This window comes from Armigeres subalbatus, chromosome 3 (genome assembly GCF_024139115.2).
Source record: "Armigeres subalbatus isolate Guangzhou_Male chromosome 3, GZ_Asu_2, whole genome shotgun sequence".
In the NCBI taxonomy this organism is placed as follows: Eukaryota; Metazoa; Arthropoda; class Insecta; order Diptera; family Culicidae; genus Armigeres; species Armigeres subalbatus.
This window is the reverse complement of record NC_085141.1, coordinates 424,404,791-424,428,090: the sequence shown is the minus strand read 5'-3', so window position 1 is coordinate 424,428,090 and position 23,300 is coordinate 424,404,791. Positions and strand designations below refer to the sequence as shown.

Genomic DNA, 23,300 nt, shown 5'->3' with positions numbered 1-23,300 from the left:
TGTCGAGGCTCGTATCGAGCTCATATGTGGGCTCACTTCATAAAAAGCTGCACCCTCTCAGTGTGATGTGCATTTCTTTTTCTCTCATTTTCTTCGGCCACACTGACTGGAGTAGAGCGGGGGTGTGAGTGCATCATCATTACTGCCATGCCATGGCATGGTTGTCACCGTGGTCGTCGTTGTGGTTATCATCATCATCGGCGAGGAGGCGCCTCAGTGGGTGGGTGGTCAGTCGATGCAATGAGAGCATTAATGCAATGAGAGGGTTAAATAGGATGGCTGTGTGAGTGTGGACGCGAAATGAGCTTGCGAGAGCATTCCCAAGTGCGATGAGAGATGGATGATTTGAAATCATTGAGTTCACGCGCCCGGTCAACACGATGAGTCGATGTTGTTTTGGTTTGTTTTTCTCAATGAAACACGCGCGCGATATTGCATATAGATATGGATGCAGAGACCGGTAGTGTTGCCAGCACTTTAATAATGCTTTGAATTTAATTTGGAAATTGTGTTCAATTGTTAATTGTTTTTTTTTTTTCCTGTTCGGGTGTGCCACTACGACCAGTTATTAGATCTATTGTAGCGTTACCCGTATCCTTAGTGTAAGTGCATGTCGAATTACTTCATTACTATTGATAAGCAATGCAGTATCGGTACAGTTGTTGTTTTGTTTTCTCAAGATCACCATGAGAAGGTCCCGCTATTTAGACCCTTCACAGAGAGCAATCCCATTGAAGGAGCGCCCCTTATCATTAGGTAATCAATCTTTCCTTGAGAAAACAGAACAGTGATACTGTTTTTGGCCATGCATCGGAGCCCTAACCACATCCTTGTTAATTGTTACAGGCTAGTAAATGTAAAAGACATGTTAACCCTCTTCGACCAAAGGTAAGTACGGAGCTCAAACTGAATACTTAAATACTTATACAACGACCAGTTGTAATTTTTCTCTACTGTGCTGTCTCATCATCGTTTTGCCAGCTGTTTGTTTGCATATGCATTAACTATTAAGAACATCTCCATCGTTCACTCTGTTAGGTCAAGTTGCATAAAATGTAAGATGTCTCCGTTGGAAATTTGTAGCAGTTTGTTGCATGAATGTTTTGCCATGGTCAAACTAAAGGAAACGTGTCACAAAAATTGTTGAAGAGATAAAGGACAGACTTATTGATGGAGTGTGACAATAGATCAAAGGAGGTATCAACAAGATTTTAAGTCCCTCCTGAAATCGCTGGAACCGAAAGGAACGCAAGTGTTGTCATTTATTTCTTCCAAAGTGGAAGTCAGTTTAGCATATCTTTTATCCATTATCTTTTGTCATGGCCACAAGCACTATACTCAATTCCTCTCAATTGTCCTTTAATTTTGATGTCATCGTATTCACAGAATGGCTTTATACTGACATCTCAAACTTCGAGCTTTCGAACAACTAATACCATCTAATCGCGTTTCTACCAGAGGCGTCGCGTCCGCATGTGCAACCTGTGCACTGCACAGGTAGCAATGTTGTCCCGAACAGTTAAACTCTCGAAAGATTTCTTGTCACTCGTATCCAAATATATATTTGCAGTTGTCATATGTTTTGTACAAATTTGACGATTAGGTATAAATAAATAATCGTAAAATATGCTCGAATTTTTCATAGGCGGCATGTGATCCATGTGATATGCATATGAGGCAACCGAAATGCTGCGATGGGGGCGCGTTATATTTTACTCAACGATACCGAAACGACGCACTGCCACATGTTGTCCATCACGTGCACTTTCATTCGAGTCCGGTTTGCCATGCATCATACACGCATTACTTTGCATGTGTAGGTAATCCGCTCTAACCGCAATCAGCGATGTATAAGTAGTCAAAGCGTTCGTCGCTGGCAGTGCACGGTTTGGTTCCGATGTATAAAGGTTCCCCCAAACACACGCGACGCGATTCTATCACTTGGCAACAGCGATGCTGTCGCGTTGGTATGGAAGCGTAAATAGATCATTGCCTGCAGCGACTTAACGATAGAATCGCGGCGACTAGTTGTCGCCGTCGCGACGATGAAATCACTTAGGTCTGGGGGAGCCTTAAAAGCATATCGGTTTGGTGTCTAAAGCGCATGCGCGATTGAATGAAGAGCGCGCAATCGGAATAAAATAGAAAGAGAAAAGAGGCGGTGATCAAATAAGTTTTATGCTCTCGCAAAGCTTTTTTTTTTTAATACTTTATTAACGTGATTTTTTATCTTAAAAGTAAGTTCATCACGGGTTACGTAAAGCGTTTCATGGCGAAAGTCCGGCATTGAATAAGCACATCGGAGCAAAAGCATCTTTAATATTTTATACACCCAATATTTGTTTTAACCGTTTGGTATTCTTTTATTAAACACCACCTGAATTTTCTTCGATTTTATGTGAATTTTTTCGTGGGGTTAACTTATAGTAAAGGACTTAATCGAACTCAACCGTGAAAAAAAGAACTGGGTGTGCTGATTGGGATTTTAGCTTATGAAGAATTTTTCGTCAAATCCAATATACAAAATATTTAGGAGCTGATATTCGTATACAATGTGAACAACTTAGAATGTTTATCTATGGTTCTCACAAATTAATGAAAAATTGCATGAGCAGATGTGTACGCTGATGGAGGGAGGTACACATTTTAAACTGTTCGACATCTGTCCACGTGGTTCGAGAACAGCCCTTCCGGAAGAAAATTATTTATCAAAGGAATAAACTAAAAATGGAATAAATAATAATTGAGGAATGGTTAGATCATAAACTTCATTGTACAGACGCCATTTTTCTGTTATGTATGTAATAGCCGTATAATCATTCTAAAGATATTTTAATTTTCTGGTTAACATATAACAATAAAGACTCGTCTCATTTTACGAAATAACTTGAATTAAAACTAAAAGATACCGTTCCATTGAATAGATAGATAGATGTCTTATCTGTCTATTGAAAAGTATTATGATTCTCATGATGGTATTTTTTAAATTTTTAGTTTGGTTTAGTTTGAATTTAAGGCGTTGAATTCGATAAATGGGATGTAGCATATATAATAAATGGGATGAAGCAGATAAACGGAACGGGAAACACGCTTGAAGATGAATCGTTTATATTGGATGTGTCATTTCAGGTCCTTTTTATATGCGTTTTCTCGAAATATTTAAATTTAATCAAACGGTGCACAGGTTGAAGAATTGATCACGCGACGCCTCTGGTTTCTACAGATATTGAAAGGATCAGATATGTAAACATCGCGTGACATCAAGGAAAAATAAGGATTTTTGATTTTGGGTGTAACGCCCTTTTCAAATGTTGGGCTAAATTTACGCTAACCTGGCTGAATCCCTTAGGCAAACTCTTGAGCTAACCAACTTTCCTGATATCCTGATATCCTAATAAGATTTCTAGTACCTTTTTGTCCAAGCAGGCGCTTAATGATATGTAGAAGAAAAAACTTATACATTGCTTTAGGCACATACATTCCAAATCTTTCATTAGGTGGCTTAATGAAGTGTATTGATATTTTTGAATAGGTTTTTGCCATAGCTTATAAGGTTTTTTCTTTACGTGTACAACCTTTGGGAATTTGATGACGAGGCTCAGGATTCATTAACAGGAGCTTGTAGTAGTCGAGGCTTCTCTAGATAACCATTTTTCTTTACCATCGCATCAGTGCCGAGAAAAGTTAATTTGCTCGTTTGCACACTTCTATAATCCTTTTTATGCTATCACCAATTGCAAAAAGATTAGCCTTCATGGAACAATCAATCTTACCCCTATATGCATTGGATGTGGTGCAATGGCTAGAGTGACCGCATCCCAACGCCGTTTTTGTAGATGTTCTAGGTTCGAATTCCGTTCCAGTCATACATTTTTTATAATTCTTGCGAAAAGTGAGTGAGGCAATTAAACGAGAAAAAACAAATTTTCAAGTAAACTTGATTTTCGTTTATCTTCCATGTTCGTTCCAGAGAAAATAAGAGATGTGAGAGAATGCTGTTTTTCAGCAACAACTACGAAAACAGATTCTCCTTGGACCCGAAAATTGAAAAGGAATGTACGTACCCAGCCTATTACCATTTTGAAAGAACTATACGAGACTGATCACTACGCCTGCATGATGGTAGACCAAAAACTGATCACCCGATTTTTTTTACACGCGTGGGTTTTAGTTGATTACGACCGTTAGCGTTGATGAAACTATGAGTTAACCCCATGAAAAAATTCACAAAAAATCAAAGAAAATTCAAGTGGTATTTGAAAAGCTGTGAAAAATCAGGTTAACCGGGAAATTAAAGAATACCAACCGTGTAAAAAACTCCAAGATTCAGCCCAATCGGGTTATACGCAAAGGTGACGTTGAACTACGTAGCTATGTGTAATGTACAGGTTTTCGACTCTTCCGTTCGATGAGACCGAAGCAAGCATTTTTCAAACCCTGGGTGAATCTGTTTTCGTTGTTCATCCTGTGCTCCTGAGATTGAGTGAGCTTGATGATGTATATCATTTTAAAAACAACATTTGATAAGGATGATAAAAATAAAATTTTCAAATAATCGAGGATGAGAAACACTCTCAAGCGATCACATATCCAAATTATCGATTGATAAAAACTTGCGAGAAAATAGGAATCACTGTATCTCGATTCGAAGCATTGGTATATGCTACTTTTAAACTTATTTTCCTACATAACACCTAAACACAATGCCAATCATCCGATTCCGATTAAACTTCATTGTTCACATTAAATTGGTGTTAGTTAAGTTTACATTAAAATGAATCGATTCCAAAATTTGAAAAGTTATCGCCGATGACAACTCGCCTACATTTAACGCCTGAAAAGTTATCAAATGATAATTCCAATAATTATCGTATGAGAATGATTCTGCACAACCCTGGCTGGTGTACCGCTGCAACCATAACCGACGCAAACTGGAGCAGAGACTTAGACTAAGCACCCGCCACTGAGTCTGTCTAAACACCCCGTGGCTCATTACAGAAAAGCCCATTGTGAAACCTGGACTGCCAACGGCGTTTGATGGTCACCCTTTGGAGGAAAACAGAGTAAACGCGTCAAAGAAATTTGACAGTTTATTCATAAGAATTATTATTCCTTCACGTGAGTTGCGTCGGACTTTGCGTTTACTCCGGCAGACACCTAGGAATTACCTTAAACGAGCTGAAGAAAGTTTCCCAGAACGCATCCACTGCACCAGCGAAGAAGATTACGAGCCCCTCTAATGGCATCAATAGACGTAAGCCGGTAGCTGCCGTCAAAAGCCCCCAAGATTTCGAGAGTAAATGCGCATGTAAGTTAGCAGAAACCAAACTGCACCAGCAAAAACCCTGTAAGTTATATTATTTGAGATCTGTGCTGGCTTGAGGTCTCCAGTTAGCCTTGCGAACAAAGGCGCAAAATCTGGAGATGGCGAGATAGATTCTCGATCCGATCTAGGATGCTTTCGGGTGAGGAAGATTCTCGACACCCTTGGCATAGTATATCCATTGTATTTGCCACACAAGATGCATACTAATGCAATGGCATTAATGGTGGGCGTAGAAAGCTTTCAATTAATTACTAAAGAAATTCTAATAAATTACTAAGTTGAAAAGCAGGCCAAGTTTCAGTTTTAATGTAGTGCTATGGAAGAAGAAGCTTGCGCTGCACTTACGAGATTAACTAATTCATCGAAACCGATTGCTAAACTGTTAGCAAGTTTTAAATAGTAAATATTATCTTACATAAATATTGTAACACACTGGAATCGGTTTTTACGCGCGAGGATATGGGCCGCGTAAAATAAAACAACGTTAAAAACTTGGGTAAATCCCATAATAAACTGAATAGTTTGAAAAGTGAAAAAAATCGCATGAAAAGCAATTTGTTTAAAATGAACCGCGTAAAAAACGACTTCAGTGTACATCGGGTATGAAGCGTTGACTCTTCCTTGATTGAATGGTTCAAGAAAATTAAAAATCCATCGAGAAACGGCTGAGATATTAACGATCAAAGTCTATCATATTTTCGTAACGTTTTTCGATTTTGTGCAATCGTAAAGTGTACCCCAATATTGAAAAGACAGACGTAGTTCTACGTCAAAAAATATTGGATAGGATTGCATACCAGATTTTTCGTAATGTTGAAAATTCTCATCATAACAATATTATGCTGGCTTGTGAAGACGTTGGAGTTCTTAATCCAAGGAAGGCTATATTCGGTTGCGTCCCTATCATTTTCCAATGTCAGCATGGATTCGTAAAAAGAATTCGGTGACGAGTCTCATATTGTATGTATGTTTCTGACGCCTTCTAAAGTACCGCAAGGGATGTATTCAATGGTATCGCCTTGGAATATGCCCCTCCTGATGCTGAGAGTCCTGGACCGTAACACCTTTTCTCCATCGGTAATGTGTAGGAATGTGCTTCACATCCCCATAGCGTGCTGCATTAGCCTGATGACGTTTCTTTGCTTGTGGGTAGCCTGCCCAACAACGACTGCATCAATGATGACCTGATCCTTGCAGCCTCGTGTGTTGCGGCGACAACCTTTTTGTTTCTCGGTCATCAAGTTGTTGACGTCGCAATGGTTCTGCACTCTCCTCGCTATTACCGATGACAGCATATTGTACAGATTCGAAAGGCACGTTTTTGGTCTGTACTTGGCTGGGTTCAAAGTGTTCCGATCCTTCAGCAGAAGATAAGTGACACCCCTAGTGATGAATTCCGGTAGCTTCCCGGGGTTATCTAGTACCGTGTTGAAGCATTCCGCCATCCGCCCGTGGACCGTTGTGAGTTTTTTATACCAGAAATTATGCACAAAATCGGGTCCTGGTGCAGCCCAATTCCTGGTATACCGGGTAGCCTCACATATGTCTTGGGCGGTCACGTTGATAGCGGTCATGTTTCCAATTCCACCACATTATCGCTCTTCTTCTGCCATCCACACCCCATTGCCGTTGTGTATGACTCCCATAGATTGGACCAAAACTGTGTGACTTCTCCAATCTCCGGAAGGCCCTCGCCAAAGTCGGCTTTGTCGTTTCGGATGTGGTTGTAGAACTCCCTTTCGTTGATGCTGAACATTCGATTTTGCTCCTTCCTCTTCGAATATTTTCCAAAACGTCGCAGTCGCAAGAGCACTCAACCGCTGTACATGGGTGTCGAGGATCTCAGTTATATTCGCCTCGGCGAGATCACAGAGTTCTGTGGGTTTCACAATTTCAGCAACATTCCGAACTAGCCTGGTTGATCGATTCCCCTGCTTGTACTGCGTTAATCGACCAACCTTTGACCGCAGTGTGGCGATGCGGGTCTCCAGACGTCGCATCCACGCGGGTTTTTGTACTTTGGGGCGTGCGCGTCCATCACTCTCACCATGTGGGCGCGTTCGCAATCCCAACGTCCTTGCAACAGCTACTGCAGCCGAATACACGATAAATTGCAGCTCCTCAAGGTTCTCCACGGATTCCAAGTACTGTGACAAAATATCCTGCATAAGGATGCTTACTGCACTCGTCAACCGATAGGAGTACTGCAACTTCGGGACATGGGGTCTGTCCCACGGAACTGTGTAACTGCTGTGCCCATATGATTGGCTAGTTCGTCCTTCAATTGCCGTCGTTGTAATTCCACTGTTGGTCCTGGAGCGACGGGAGCAATCAAAGCACGACGATTACTTGCGATTGATGCATTCAACCCAACAGAACTCCTTCTCGACTTATCGCTCGATCTTGTCTCCTCCTCCTCTCCTAGTTCCCTCTGCCCTTCCCGCTTGATGTACTCTACGGGTTCTGGAGTCAGCATATTATGTGATATAATAGCTCTCTGGCGTGTGTACAACTTGATCTGGTCAAACTGGGGTGCAAACCGAGGGAACCTCTCATTGAACATCTCCAGCATCGCCGGTCTGCCGGACATATCCGTCTCCATTCTGGTGCAAACGTAGTAGCAATGATCCGCATGATCCGCTGCCGTCGGCGGCCCGCTAACGTGAGTGATTGACGTCGATCGACCACAGCAGCATCAGCATTGCCTTGATGATTTCTTCTGCTGCCGTTTCTGTTGTGCCTTGTTGGCACGGACTGAGCCCGATGACTAGAGGGTCACTGTTGCAGCTCTCCTTCTTCTAGCCGCTGGCCGATCGCTCTGTCCCCCGTCCCAGGACCAGCTCCAGTAGGGGCTCCTATTATTGTTATTATTATAGAGTTTTGGCACTTCCTCAGCAAGCGTGCTGGGAATTTTCACCTACCCCGGGCAATCTGAATGCCAAAGGGGATTAGGCTCTGCGGATCTCATTCGCCGGTTGACTTAAAATCCTATAATAAACGTTTGCACCGGATGTATTAGTTATGGCGGTTCAGGAATCTTCTTACGATGCTACAAGTTCCAAGAACCACTGTCTTTTGGATGCTATGGAGGACCTCCATTGGAGGTTATGAGATAGTTCCAGCTCTCCTAAGGATCTCAGAAGAGATTTCGGGACGATTCCGGTTGCTGATATAACAACCGGAATTATACGCACGTCCTCCAGGTGCTACATCTGCTTCAACTCCTCCGCCAAGTCGTGGTTCTTCGTTATCTTGTTGGAGAATGTTGTTTGGACATTATGGTCTAGCGGTATAGCAATGTCGATTAGGGTTACCCGCTTCATCCTTTTGTCGTAGACCACAATATCGGGCCGATTGACACGAATGAGAACATCCGTTATGATCTCGTGATCCTAGTACAGCTTGCAGCCTGCAGCGGTCCTCCACGTTTTCGTGCAATATATAGTGCCGATAGTTCTTCGTCGCAATTACTTGCTCCTTTCGACGCCGCTTTGTCGATATATTCCAGCTCCAGTTGCTGGGGGTGCGTACCATGCAACTCCTTCTGCTTCCACGATGCGATCATCTCGTCGACAGATTTGATGTCGCAATTCAGCTGATAGTCCTCCCGCGCCAGATGCAGGGCACTGAATCCGTGGTCAGCTTCACACACAGCGCGATAGATTTCGTGGCGGTTCTGGCTTTCCACGAAGTATCTTCGCAACTGCTGGATCTGGGAAACACATAGTGTTTGTATATCGGTGACGCCTCTTCTTCCTACTGTACGTGGCAGGGTGACTCTCTCAATGGACGATTTTGGATGGCGCATGCGATGCTTAGTGAACGCCACTCGTACTGCTCGTTCTAACGCCTCCAAGTCAGTCTTGGTCCACTTCACCACCCCGAAACTGTATGTCAACAAGGGCACAGCAAACGTGTTTATCGCCTTCACCTTGTTGCCGGCCGACAAGAGGCTCTTCAAAATACCGTTGACACGATGCAAGCTCTTTCTTGATCGTCGTATGGCGAATTCCTTTCAGTTGCAGGAAACCTAGGAACTTGTACGTTTCGCCTTCAACCATGTTTCGAATCTCCTCCTGTTCGTTGACGCGGAAACTGTCGGCATCCACCAGATGACCCCGGTGTAGATGTATGAATCGACATTTATCGATATCAAACTCCATCCGGATGTCGTTGCTGAATACCGTTACAAGCCGCAGAAATTGGCTTTTCTACAGATTCCGCAAACAGCTTCAAGACGTCCATAAAAAAGGTGTGGGTAATGTTTGTACTCCTTATTATTATTGTTATATTTATGTTATTATATATTTTATTATTATTATTATATATTTGTATTATTTTTTATAGTTGGGCAAACTCTTAAAAAGTTCGTCGATTGATTGATACAAAAATCTCCAAAATCGGTTGGTAGTTGGCCCATACTTCCTGACCACTTTTCGCGACGGTCTCAAATTTAAATCTGCATAATGACCCTCCTATCTTCCCGAAAGACGTAATCCTACGTCAAATCCCAAATTTATTCCCCAGTGGTGATGATGTCTTTCTTGATTCAATCTGTTGGATTTGTGGTTAATGCATCCCGAAGTTAATTGCCTTTATTTTGACGATTAAATGCTTTGAAGCGTTTCATGCGATTTTTCAATAGTTTAACTCCGATAATCAAAAGTTTCGATGGAAATAGCGAAAAACATGATATGAGACTTATGCATCCGACTGGCAACGCTTCCGCAAGGAAGCAAATGCGCGCAATTTTCCACAAACTTATCGGCCCAACCGAATTGCCTCTTCCCTTACTCAGCAACCTGGCGCGCAACGATTTCCGAAGAGCTGATGGAAAAGTCCTTCGCTTTTGGTTTTCGATTTGCATCTTGATAGCTCCACGATTGGGGTGGGTGGCGGCGGCGGCGATGGATGTGGCTACACTATTTTCACTGCCACCTTATACTGTCCACTGGCTGTTTTCTCTAGTTAATTTATATAAAAAGCCTACCCGTTGTCGTCGTTGTCGTTCGCCTGTCCCAGTTGTTATTCCGCACGTTTCTGATCCGAGCCAACGACGGCCACCAGAGCGAACATTAAATTGTGCTGCGGATCAGAGAATGAATGAGTAAGCAGGGTGCATTAACGCATACACGCATCAACGTCGTCGCTCGGGTGGATGCATTATATGCATCGCATTTGATTGCCTCCTCGCTTTCGGTGCACGGGACCAGGGAGAGTGAGTTCGCGCGGCCGGTCTGCTGTGCGATCCTCCGGTGCGAGCTGCGAGAGTGTCGTACACTTTTGGTTTGATGTGCACATTATTTTACAACTACAGTCTTGCATCGCATCGAGAGCAGTGTTGCTGTTTACCGATGGACCGACCGACCGATGGAGCGCAGGAGTTTCAATCAGGCAATGAGGGCTGGCTGCTTATTGCTGGTGTTGTTGTTGTGTAGGGCAGCTGGGAGAGCCGAGCCTGAGTATTTTATTCGCATTTTATTATGTATTATTATTATAAAATGACTAATACAAGAATAGAGTGCGGAGAGTGGCATATTATTAGCGGGCGCACATACACCGAAAATGATGTCGATGAGATCGAGAATAATAAAGCTCACGGCACGCGGAGACGGAGACACATGTGGTGTGTTGTACTGAACGGGGTTATTCGGAACGTGCTGGAGAAGCATAATAACACTTAGCAGTCAGTTAACGACGCTAGGTCAACGCTAACGGATGTGTCCCTGCTTGTAAAACAGGAGGTGGCGTTAGAAGAGCACTAATTGGTGTGGTTGGCCAGTTCGGTACACAAGACAGGAGATACGATTGTTTTGTGTTGAACGGTTCATTAAGATCCAGTTGACCAAACGGTGCCATACCGGAGAACGCATTGTTCGGAGGAAGGATACTCATATGACTGTTTGCCAGTTTCGTGCGTGTGACCACTCATAATCATATGTGCGGTGCCTGCGGACACGCACCATTTCGGTTAGGTACTATTGCTGACGAATGGCGCAAATTATTGTTACTATTTGAACTGTCTCCGGAGCCGGAGTCGTGCACACCGGCGAGTTACCTTCGGACTATCGTGGAAAGACATCAACGTAGTGGCGCGTTAATTACCGATAATGAGATAAACGCGTACGAGAGGAGTACCGGGTCGTCGCTGGTGCAGTCATTCGATGACAAATGGTTCTTCCCAAACAATGTCCCTTGTGCGTGAAATGTGAATTTATGGTTCATTCGAACGTGCTTCGATTTGCTAATGAGTGTTGATTTTTAAGGTGTGTACATCGAAAGCACTGATCGGCCCGAAGGATTGATGACAGATATTTGGGGCAGACGATGAACAAGCCATCAATCGGTGTTTAGGAGTGCTGGTCTTGTGTGAAAATTATCAACTGTTCAGGAAGAGTGGCCCACGAAAATCATTAAATATTGAAAACGATCAGCTGGGAGCAAGTGTACTTTGCCAGTGTTAATCCATTCAGCTGAAAATACCGGTGCGAGGGGCGAAGAACGAAAGTGTTGTGTCAGGTGTCACTTGAGCTGCACATTCCAGAACGAAAGACAAGGTGAGTTATGCTCGTCTGGAAGTAAATGTCTCATGTCAGGCGTAAAGCGATACATTTCATACCATCAAAACAACAACATGCTGACTGTGAGGAATCGAAGCAGAACCACATGGTTCTCTCCGACGACGGTTCGGTGGAGTTAGCAGACCACCGTGACAGCCAAAACATTTACAAACATCATCGCAATATTTTTGACGTTTGGCTGATAAATATGTACCTTCCTAAGTCAGTCGCCAAACTCACGTGCTACTCCAAAGAGTCAAATAAAAACCCAACCACCGAAGCGAGGGGGATCGAGAGACATAGAGCCTCCACCGTGTTGGCAGTCCAACCATCATCGACGACGACGACGACGTCGACGTCGTCGTGTCCGGAGAGCGAGTGAGCCGAAAGAAGAGCGAGCGCGAAAAGAACCCACCGGTACATAAAACATCAAAATTCCGCGTATTTGTACATGGTGCTCCCCACTTGGAGATTTAGGACCGAATGTTTGGCGGGTATAGAGGGATTGTCCTTTTTCGCCGGCTTCACCACCCGCCCTCCAACAACTTGTCGTTGGTCGTGTAGAGCCTAGTGGGAGCCAACTGCACGCTCCTCCGATTCGTTTGTCTCACAGCTGTCATGTCATGGAAAAGTTAAGAAAATCAACAGATTAGACAGAAGTCAGAAGTGATAACACAGTCGTTCGTTAGTTAGTTTGAAGTAGTTTTATATTAACTTGGATAAGATGCATATGCCATTTATAAGCTGGAGATCATCGAACCGTCGGTATATAAAACAAATTTCCAATCGATGCGCTATTTTATAATTCAAACCCGTCGGGATGTGATCTACTCGGATTTTTTTAAATCAAATTGAAATAAACAAAGTTTTAGATTTTGCTATTGATTCAAATCAATTTGTTAACTATATCAATTATACATATATGCACCAATCAGTTATTTTACGAAAAAAAAATCAAAATTTCCCTGAGAGTTTTGTATTATTAAGCACGTTTAACAAACTCTAAATATTTTTTTTAATATATCTAGTCAACAAGAGCCAATTTTTTTCAATATCTACTGTATGGGAATCTTCAAAATTGGTTCAAAATCTATATAAGAAAAAAAATGGCCTAAGAAGACAAATATGTTTCTGGTAAAGAAGATAATGCTTATAATTTTAGAATTGTTGTCTCCTTTTAATAATGTCATTCTAATGATTTTTTAATAATGTCATTCTAAAATTTGTAGAACGCGTCCGTATCAATTTAATTAATAGTTTACCCATCAAATATTTCTTTGCATTTTATAAAAAAAAACTTATTAATACAATACAAAATGCCTTGTATGATAAATGGGAGCCACTTAACAATAGCATGCAGAATGGTGAGGGTTTCACATAATGTTTTGCAGAACTATAAGAATGTAAGAAAGTCTGATTGAATGTGGAGACGCATGGTACATGAAGTTCGTATTTGCCAAATTTAATCTCACTTTTGCCTTTTCGGAATAATGTAGGTCATAAACGTCTCAACAATGTTGCTTACTTTTCGAAAATGTAATTTGTTGGAATTTATCGTCATGATAAGGGGATATTGGCACCGCTGGAGGGAGGCACCGAAATCAAGAATCACCGTATGAGAAATACCGTGGTGCATCAAAACCCGTACATTTAAGCACTTCAGTATATGTAAAAGTCTCTAGAAAATACAAATAGAAGGTTCGTCGTTGATCTAACTGCCCGAGGGCCTGTATTTTTTGTGTGCTTCACTGTATTGCATTGAAAGTAACGAAACATATTTTGAAATTACGAACAAAATCAACACATCCTGAATTGAAATCCCTCCACAGTGAACGAATTTCGAATCATAGGATCATGATCCGTACAGCTATCTTCTAACAGAATATTTAAATTAAAGCACACCAATTGATAAGGCATTGGCCATTTCAATGGCCAGAAAGCTTACTGTCAATTATAAGATCGTGATAAGATAAATCATTCATAAGTTAATTCCCTCAAACCTCCTTTATTTTATTGATGTCTCACAAAGTGGACGGATTTCGTAGCTTTTCGGATTTCGGTCCCCCACGGTAGAACAAATGTATTAGTTTAGGGAGAACTTTTCAGAATCCAATTTTGTTCTATCTCGCATTTTCAAGAGAACAACTAGCAATACTGAAGTAACAAGCAGCTGTCATCTTTTCATTCTACGTTTGCTACGACGCAGCAAAGAAAAAATAAAAGATGACAAATATTCGTTGCTTCTTTATTGAGATTGGTACCTCTTAAAACGCGAGATATAATTTATTTGGATTCTTTACAGTTGCCCCTTAATGGGCCGAAAAATTAGAAATCGTCTTTAAAGTCCAAAGATCTATAGGGGAGATGTTTTGAGTAATGTAGAACAAACTAAACATTTTTTTATTTCCACATCAACATGTCATATGGACAAAACTTTAAATTTTTAACATCTATTTTGGTTTATCGGAACTTCCGGAAGCGGTTGAAAAGAACCAATTTGATTAAAAAAATCCAAAAGTATAATCTTGAAATTGTTCATTCAAAATTATTATTATTATCTTTATTGTAGGGGCTTGCAGCCCAAAACTGACGCATCTCAAATTCGAGATAAATTTGCTTGTTTTGTAAATGTTCATGTGATCCGAAAAAAAGATCATTTCGGCTGCAAAATTAGATTTTTCGGATCCCAGCAAACCAGAATCTTGTACTAGGTAGCACAGTGGTGATAAAAAAAAAACAAAGCAAAACCATTGAATTTGACTTTGATTCCAGAGACGGGTAACAAACAGGGTTATGGTAATTCCTATCATAGATCTATTTACGTCAGAGTTCGATGTTTTTGACATAGTAAAGTCTAGTAATGTTCCATCAAATCATTGACAGGTTTTGAATTTTTTTTGATCTGAATAGGATAATTGAATCATTTGTTTGAGAAACTGCATATATCCATTTTACACTATTCCGAGAAAACAACAAAAAACTGTTTTTAACCAAATTGGCCCCGAATCTTTTGATTTCTTCAATACAGATCAATAGTTTTAGGCAAAACTGCAAGCAGCACTCCATAATTGTTTTTCAAAGTGCATGTACATATGTGGTTTATCAAACAAACGAAAAATTCTTCATACATTTGTGAACAAAAAAAAAAATTTCTCTTGTTTTTTGCCAGATGACGTATTTTTGGACAAGGATTCAGAATATATAAAAATCTAATTTTGGCCAAAAATGTCACATATGCAGTTTCTCAAACAAACGGTTCAATTGGCAATCTATACTGCTTTGACCTTATACTTACATAGAGTACAGAAGGCTTTTAGGAATAATTGAAAAATTATTTATAAAGCGCATTGCGATAATTTTTTTTATTATTTAGACCCCCGTCACGCTTCTCAAATGTCTCAGCATGGCTCTGCTAAGGTTCCAGAATATTTTACGAATAGTTAAAAAATACCACGACATTTCCAACATTCTTAGGAGGATTTCCTGCAATCTACATTTCCTGAAATTCAAATTGTTATCTAAATGTAAAATATTGTACTTTTCTTTCCTCAGTAGAAAAGGGGCGCTCAATGAAATTTCCGTCAAGTTCAGCAGGATTCCACGCTACGGCTTTAGACATTGACATTGTCATATTCAGACTATTTCTCTCAGGAAAAAATATACTCAAACAAGGGTTCGTTTAGGAATTATATGGAAACCTTAAAGTATAGTTTGTTATTTACTTAAATAATCAATGCACTTAATGTGTCGTGTCCTCTAAGAGCAGGTGTATGACAAGGGCAGAAATGGCTGCAAGCTGAGACTCAATTCCGTACTTTTTTTTGTTACGGACGAGTGTTTTCAAAATATTTCAAAGCCAGCTTCTATTTTGAAACGTTTCATATCGTATCGTACATATCGTATCGTATCGTATCGTATCGTCATATCGTACCATCCTTTTTTGATTACTTGATTCGCCTAAATTCTGTATCACAACAATATATGTTACACAACATCGCATGATGATTTTTTACCCAATCAGAAGAGGACACGTAGGAGCTAAAATTTAAGATCTACGAAGAGGACAATAATAATCATCCAATTTTAATGAGACCTAGTCCATTATCGTGAGACTTGTGCGGTAATTCGCATCGTTCAACCAAGAGGCATATGAGAGTACCAAATCAAATAGTCTCGTGTTAAAGCAGTAGAGCTTGGCATCAGATTCCCTGTGATAAATATTGTGAATTAGGCCAGATTCATTCATTTATTTAGTTTACATCTAAACAGATAACACTGAATCAACAATTTGACGCCACAATACACGGTTCGAGGCCGCATCTCTCCATCCTCGAATACGCCCCACGCTCGCCAAGTCGTTTTGCACCTGGTCTGCCCATCTCGCTCGCTGCGCTCCACGTCGTCTCGTCCCTGCCGGTTCGGAAGCGAACACTATCTTTGCAGGGTTGCTGTCCGGCATTCTTGCAACATGCCCTGCCCATCGTACCCTTCCGGCTTTAGCTACCTTCTGGATACTGGGTTCGCCGTAGAGCTGGGCGAGCTCATGGTTCATTCTTCGCCGCCACACACCGTCTTTTTGCACACCGCCAAAGATGGTCCTAAGCACCCGTCTCTCGAATACTCCGAGTGCTTGCAAGTCCTCCTCGAGATTGTCCATGTTTCATGTCCGTAGAGGACAAACGGTCTTATTAGCGTCTTGTACATGACACAGTTGGTGCGGTGGCGAATCTTTTTTGATCGCAGTTTCCTGTGGCGCCCGTAGTAGGCCCGACTTCCACAGATGATGCGCCTTCGTATTTCACGACTAACGTTGTTGTCAGCCGTTAGCAAGGATCCGAGGTAGACGAATTCCTCGACCACCTCGAAGGTATCCCCGTCTATCGTAACACTGCTTCCCAGGCGGGCCCTGTCGCGCTCGGTTCCGCCCACAAGCATGTACTTTGTCTTTGACGCATTCACCACCAGTCCAACTTTTGTTGCTTCACGTTTCAGGCGGGTGTACAGTTCTGCCACCTTTGCAAATGTTCGGCCGACAATGTCCATGTCATCCGCGAAACAAATAAATTGACTGGATCTGTTGAAAATCGTACCCCGGCTGTTACACCCGGCTCTCCGCATGACACCTTCTAGCGCAATGTTGAACAACAGGCACGAAAGTCCATCACCTTGTCTTAGTTCCCGGCGCGATTCGAACGAACTGGAGTGTTCGCCCGAAATCTTCACACAGTTTTGCACACCATCCACCGTTGCTTTGATCAGTCTGGTAAGCTTCCCAGGGAAGCTGTTCTCGTCCATAATTTTCCATAGCTCTACGCGGTCTATACTGTCGTATGCCGCCTTGAAATCAACGAACAGATGGTGCGTTGGAACCTGGTATTCACGGTATTTTTGAAGGATTTGCCGTACAGTAAAGATCTGGTCCGTTGTCGAGCGACCGTCAACGAAGCCGGCTTGATAACTTCCCACGAACTCATTCACTAATGGTGACAGACGACGGAAGATGATCTGGGATATCACTTTGTAGGCGGCATTAAGGATGGTGATCGCTCGAAAGTTCTCACACTCCAGCTTGTCACCTTTCTTGTAGATAAGGCAATATAACCACTTCCCTTCACTCCTCCTCTTCAGTTTCCCAGATTCTGACTATCAGTTTGTGCAGGCAAGGGGGTAGCTTTTCCGGGCCCATCCTGATGAGCTCCGCTCCGATACCATCCTTACCAGCTGCTGTATTGGTCTTTAGCTGTTGGATGGCATCCTTAACTTCCGTTAAGATGGGGGCTGGTTGGCTTCCATCGTCCTCTGAACTGACGTAGTCATCCCAAGTAACATTTTAAGTTTTATTCCGCTCTAGGAATGGTTTTCAAGATAAAATTATAAGATCTGACAATAAAACCCATGGCTACATAACAACCTTCTGATGACCACTATAAGAGTAAGATATGGCCAAGTGGCCCTCTCTAGATTACCACTATAAACCTATTATAAGAGTTATTTAGAAATCCTTTTTAAACCACCCGGAAAAAGGGAATTTGGCTGCGGCAGCTGTCAAAAAAGTTGCATTAAAAAAGAGAAAGAAAACTTTGCTGAAAAATAATAACAAAATAAATTGATGATGACAATCGTGATGAGGATGATTCAAGGGATGATTATAAAATAATATTTTTTCAGATCTGTTTTTCAATTCACTTCTATCTAAATGAGGTGCGCTTCCAATTTCACGGCGAAAGCTAGTGAAAAAATAAGATTGAATACCACGCGCTCTCAAAATAATGTAGTTTTGGGCTTTTGAGTTGAAATAATCATAACAGCAATATCGCAAATTTCCACTGTTTCGATTGATACTTCACCCCAGAACATTTGTAATGCACATAAACTATCAAAAAAGTGCTTTACGCGGTGAAACTATCGTCAATTCATGAAATTCAGTGAAAAATTTCACTGTCTTAAAATGTTTCTGCATTTTCAATATGGCCTTCACAAATTTCGATCAGAAAAATGTTGCTCTCATTAAATACCGTCATAAGCTGTTTGCAATGCAAATATTCTTATTGGAGTAATTCATTTGACCACATTACGACCAAAAATTGTAGCTTTTATCGAGCTTTGAAAATAGGATTTATCACGCTCTTCATCACGACCGTAGCGCTGCTCATAAGGTCAATAAGCGTTTGACGTTTGAAGCTTTTTCAGCATATTTATGAGAGGTTTATTGATAGCAATAAGATCGACAATAAAACTGAGCAACTAGCTATGGCGATTGCTATTATAAATCCACTATAAGAATTAGATAAATCCAAGAAGCATGGAAATTGTTACTTGGGATCTCCTCCACTGCCTTGAATTAGGCCAGATTAGAAATTTAACTAAAAGCTTCTTCTAGATTTGTGGTAATTTAGGACAGTGTTGTGAGTCCGATTTAAATACGTGAATCTTAATATTTTCGAAAAGTATGCTCAGTCAATACCACTGCAAATAGAATCAAAACTAAACTACCACATTCTATGAAATAGAGCTAGACCTTACTGTTGAAGTCGAAATACGTATCTGTCAAGGTACAATCAAGTGGTGGAAGATACAATCTCGTCTTATGACAAGTGAAGAGATTCCACTAAAAAGCTCAAAATAATTTTCTTAACTTATGGTTTAGTTGATTTACCCTCTATTTGTATCTCCGCCCCTGTAATCTACCAATTGTTACAAAGTCGCGTCCCAGTATCAGTCTCAGAAATAAATAATATAATTATTGTTAATGTTAATGATGATTGAAAGTGGTTGAAAGACTCGAACTTGTAAACTATGGTAGTGAGAGTAACACACGGATGTTCTCGTTACTGAACAAATTCTTTAACTAGAAAAAGGTTTTGTAGAAAGAAAAATCCCGGGTTTGCAGCTTTACTAGTGATATTCTTGAAGCAAAATAATGATTTTGCTATGGCTCCAATGCATGACCAAATAACAGTAGGTATCACTGTTCTGTTTTCTCAAAAAAGGATTAATTTCCCATTGACAAGGCTTTCTGTAAAGGGTCTAAATAGCGGGACCTTGTCATGATGTTCTTGAGAAAACTAAATAAGAACTGTATCGAAACAGATACTGCATTGCTTCTTAATAGTAATGGAGTGTTTTAATCAGACATGTATAATCATTAGAGTGGGGCGCAGTTGTATGGAAAAACGCAAACTTCGTCCGATCAAGTGAGATCAAGGTTTTTCTGAATCGTTTTGGGACCCCAATCAACTGTGCAAAATATGGGCTCGATTGGTTGCGACCTCGCATCGTGTTTTAAATTTACATGGAGATTAGTATGGGAAAAAGTACTATTTTACATTTATGCTCTTAGCGGCTTCAATTTATCATCAATCACGTGACTCAATACGTTAGCATATAATCTGGAAGATGCCGAAAGACTTTGCCAAAACTTTGCCAAAGAAGGTACATAGCTGGAAGGTCTACAAAAAATGTTAATACGTTTCAAAAATTGATTGTTCAAACCATATGCAAGAAATCAATATTTCTGCCAGCACTACCGGACGACCTATTATCGAAGGGCAAAACCTATCTTCCTTCTTGTCGGATTTTTTTCTTTGTGAAATGATTCCGGATAGCTCCCATTAGCTCTAAAGCCCTATAAGATCATTTATTTTGAAATAACACTTAGTGAAATTATTGGTCTACGTAGTTCGGCAGTGCTGGCAGAATAAACGATTTTTTGCATATGGTTTGAACACTCAATCTTCGAAGCGTTATAACTTTTTTCGTGGACGTTCCAGCAACGTGCCTTCTTCAGCAAAGTTTTTCGGCATCCTTTGGGTTATACTTTAACGCAATGTGCCACTTGGTATACGATGAACTGAAACCTCTAGTAGTAGAAATGCAAAATATACGTACTCCCTTACTAATTTCCATACAAACTTCAAACGCGATGCGAAAAGCGGGGAAGTAACCAAGCTGTCCCAAATTCTTCACAGTTGGTCATGACCCAGAATGGCTTCGAAAAACCATTGATTTGAAAAAATCACCATGACGCCCCGCTCTAATAATCATCGTTGGCGGTGCTTCATCAACAGTTTCCTCGATCTCGTTACTTGCAAGTGTTCAGTCGTTTGAGCAAGTGATCTGCCTGCTTTATCAAAACCAGGGTAGAAATATTTCACAGTCAATGCAGGGAAAAACATGGATCTCAGTACAATCTGCGGTCGCCTTCATCGCCGCCGTGGTGAGTGCGACTGGGTGCAGCCGAAAAATCATTTCCAACACCGACCATTCAATTTCGCATTCAGCCACTCACAAGTCGCTCTGACAGGCTGCTCAGTTCGCGCCTTATCGTATGACTGTGAGTGGCCCATTAAAACGCGTGGTGAATTTTTTCAATTTGCTGGGTGAATGTGTACATTTTGCTGTGGTACATTTCATCTTCGCGGCGCAGTGTGTGATGTGAGTTCTGTTGTTTACTTTTCTGCCTCTCCGGGAATGTGAGGTTGATTTCAAAGCAGGAAGAAAATTAAAAATATATATATATATATATATAAAACATCATCTTCATGCAGTGCTGCCGAATATTTACAACCCTGAATTCAAAACACTCTTCGGAGTTTCTGAAAATATTCAAAAACTGTCACTCATTGTCGTTCTTCATAAGTCTCATGGCTTAGACAGCCAAAAAGTGGCTTGCTATAGATCAATCAGGTAGAGCATCCATGAAACATACGTTAATTGTGCAGCATATTATTAGAAGCATCTTACCGTATACTACCGATTTTTTGACCCGTTACAGTCGCTTTTCGATTGAAATTTATACTTGCTCAAAATAGCTATTGATTTATTATAGTGATCTCAATGAGCAAAAATCTGTAGAACTAAATCCATTTTTTTATGACGGAGAAGTATCATCGACTATTTGATTGGCAAACCAAAAACGATCCAATCGAAAATGTTTTATCCATCGATATCACTACAAAAATCCAGTAGGCAAAAAAATAAAGTATTCTTTACTTATAATGAAGGAACACAGTCGATATGAAAGTTAAATATTTAAATCATTAGAAAAGCATTTCAAGTTGAAGTGAATTCTAAACTTTGTACATATCGACGTTATGAACACTTGAATCAGCTGCTAAGATTATTGTCCGTGTAGAGGAGGTAGGCGACAGAAAGAATGACCTTTCATAATTTTTTACTACATTGTTTCACAACCGAAACGACCATACTGTCGGTACTCCTATATACAAACACTAGTGAATAAGCACTGCCCCTCTACGCATAATTATTCCATACTTGTTTTTGGCGATTTCACAGTCTATTATCATGCATATTTGGATTTAATTCCAAGACCTCGGAACGATTCGGAATCAAGGTCTTATTCGATTCGAATTTCTACGAAACAATACGATTTTTTATTTTCATTTAATCGAATTTGCACAATTGACCATTTTTATTCAAAACTAGGTAGCGGAAGAAACCCAGCTTTGCCCAGGTGTTGCAAATGTCACAATGGACTATTTTCAGCGCCATATTCTAGATCAATTTTCGTGCGTTGGTTTTGGTTTCCTCAACAGCTGATCCAAAATGGTATTCTAATGTTTTTTTTTACATTTCCCCGTTAAATTCACCAAATTTTTGTATATACAAACAGAGCCTAAAATATTCATCTTCGTGAAGCAACTTCAGTCCGAATTTTGATAAACATCGCATGAATATTCAAAACATAGAATGACATAGTCAGACGACTACTCCACAAACTCATTCATTCGACTTTTACTGAGTGTGCTTACTATGTGCAGAAAAAAACATAATTAGCATTGTTTATGTTGATGTTTACCGTTGAAAGTGCCTCGCGGACGGAAATCAGATTCAGTTCTATGTGAAAAATTACTTTACTCATTTGAAACGTGTTCAGATTTCAGATAATTTATCAATTTGTAAAATGTGCATAAATATTCAATGACTAATATTCAACCGAATATTGACAGTCCAGAGCCGACTATGAATGTGTTTGGAAGTGAGTAGACAAATGAAGAAATGTGGCCTTCACCAAAAGTTTTCGATTATTTTACACTCTGTATACAAACCTTGCGGATCCAAAAACGAATAGATTATGGAAAAAAAATCTTGCAAATCGGTCAACCCGTTCGCGAGGTGTACCATTTTAATAAAGATCTAAAAAAAAAGTTCGCTAGGTAAATCGTCAGGAAGGAAATCTCAACTCATTTTTATTACATAGATTAAATTTAATAGTCGAATAATTAATGTCCGCATTCTCGTGTGTAAATTAAGCTAAAATACATCACCGGCGTTCACGGATTTTAATCGAATCTGACATTGTTTATCGATTTGAGTGTATATACACTCAAATACATACCTACCTACTTACCTTAAATTTTTTTACTATCTGGGGATATACAAATTCTGAAAGGATTTAATACAAAAACTGTATACTCGTTTTGAAGGTACTGTATATTCAGCGTGGTTTTCAAAGCTTTTGATTATCGTGCTCTGAGTAACAAACGGTTGTCATAACCTATTTTGATGGACCTTAGTGGCCACTAGAGGTCCCCGGAAGATCCGGAACATCCGTAAAAGAGATCAATATATGAGAATAATCATAGAAGAGCGCGTTGTTTCCAAGGTTGCAGGTTGCTGCGATTGATTGATATATTTCGGATCAGCTACACTACCGCAACTATAGGTACACCCACGATCATTGGAACATTTAGCCTGTGAAAAAAATCTATCTGGGTTACTGTGATGGTCCGTCCAAAGATCTTTCCAAGGATTTTCTATTCCACTTCTCGATATTGCCATGAGTCGATGGTCCCTTCAATAGCATCTCATGGAGGTTGGACTGTATAAGAAGGCGTTTTTTGCAAAGCTTTTTATTATAGTAACAAATGATTGTCGTCACCCTTTTTGATGAA

At 40.5% G+C, this 23,300-nt stretch overlaps 1 protein-coding gene across 1 annotated transcript in view; it reads left to right on the top strand.

Annotated features, from left to right (window-relative positions):
• Positions 1-10,701: 10,701 nt before the first annotated feature.
• The window catches only part of LOC134227389 (uncharacterized), a 251,367-nt gene continuing 238,768 nt past the window's right edge, over positions 10,702-23,300 (top strand). Inside the window, exon 1 of the mRNA XM_062708808.1 lies at positions 10,702-11,883. The gene's annotated coding sequence lies outside the window, so the exon portion shown is untranslated. The remainder of the gene's footprint in view (positions 11,884-23,300) is intronic.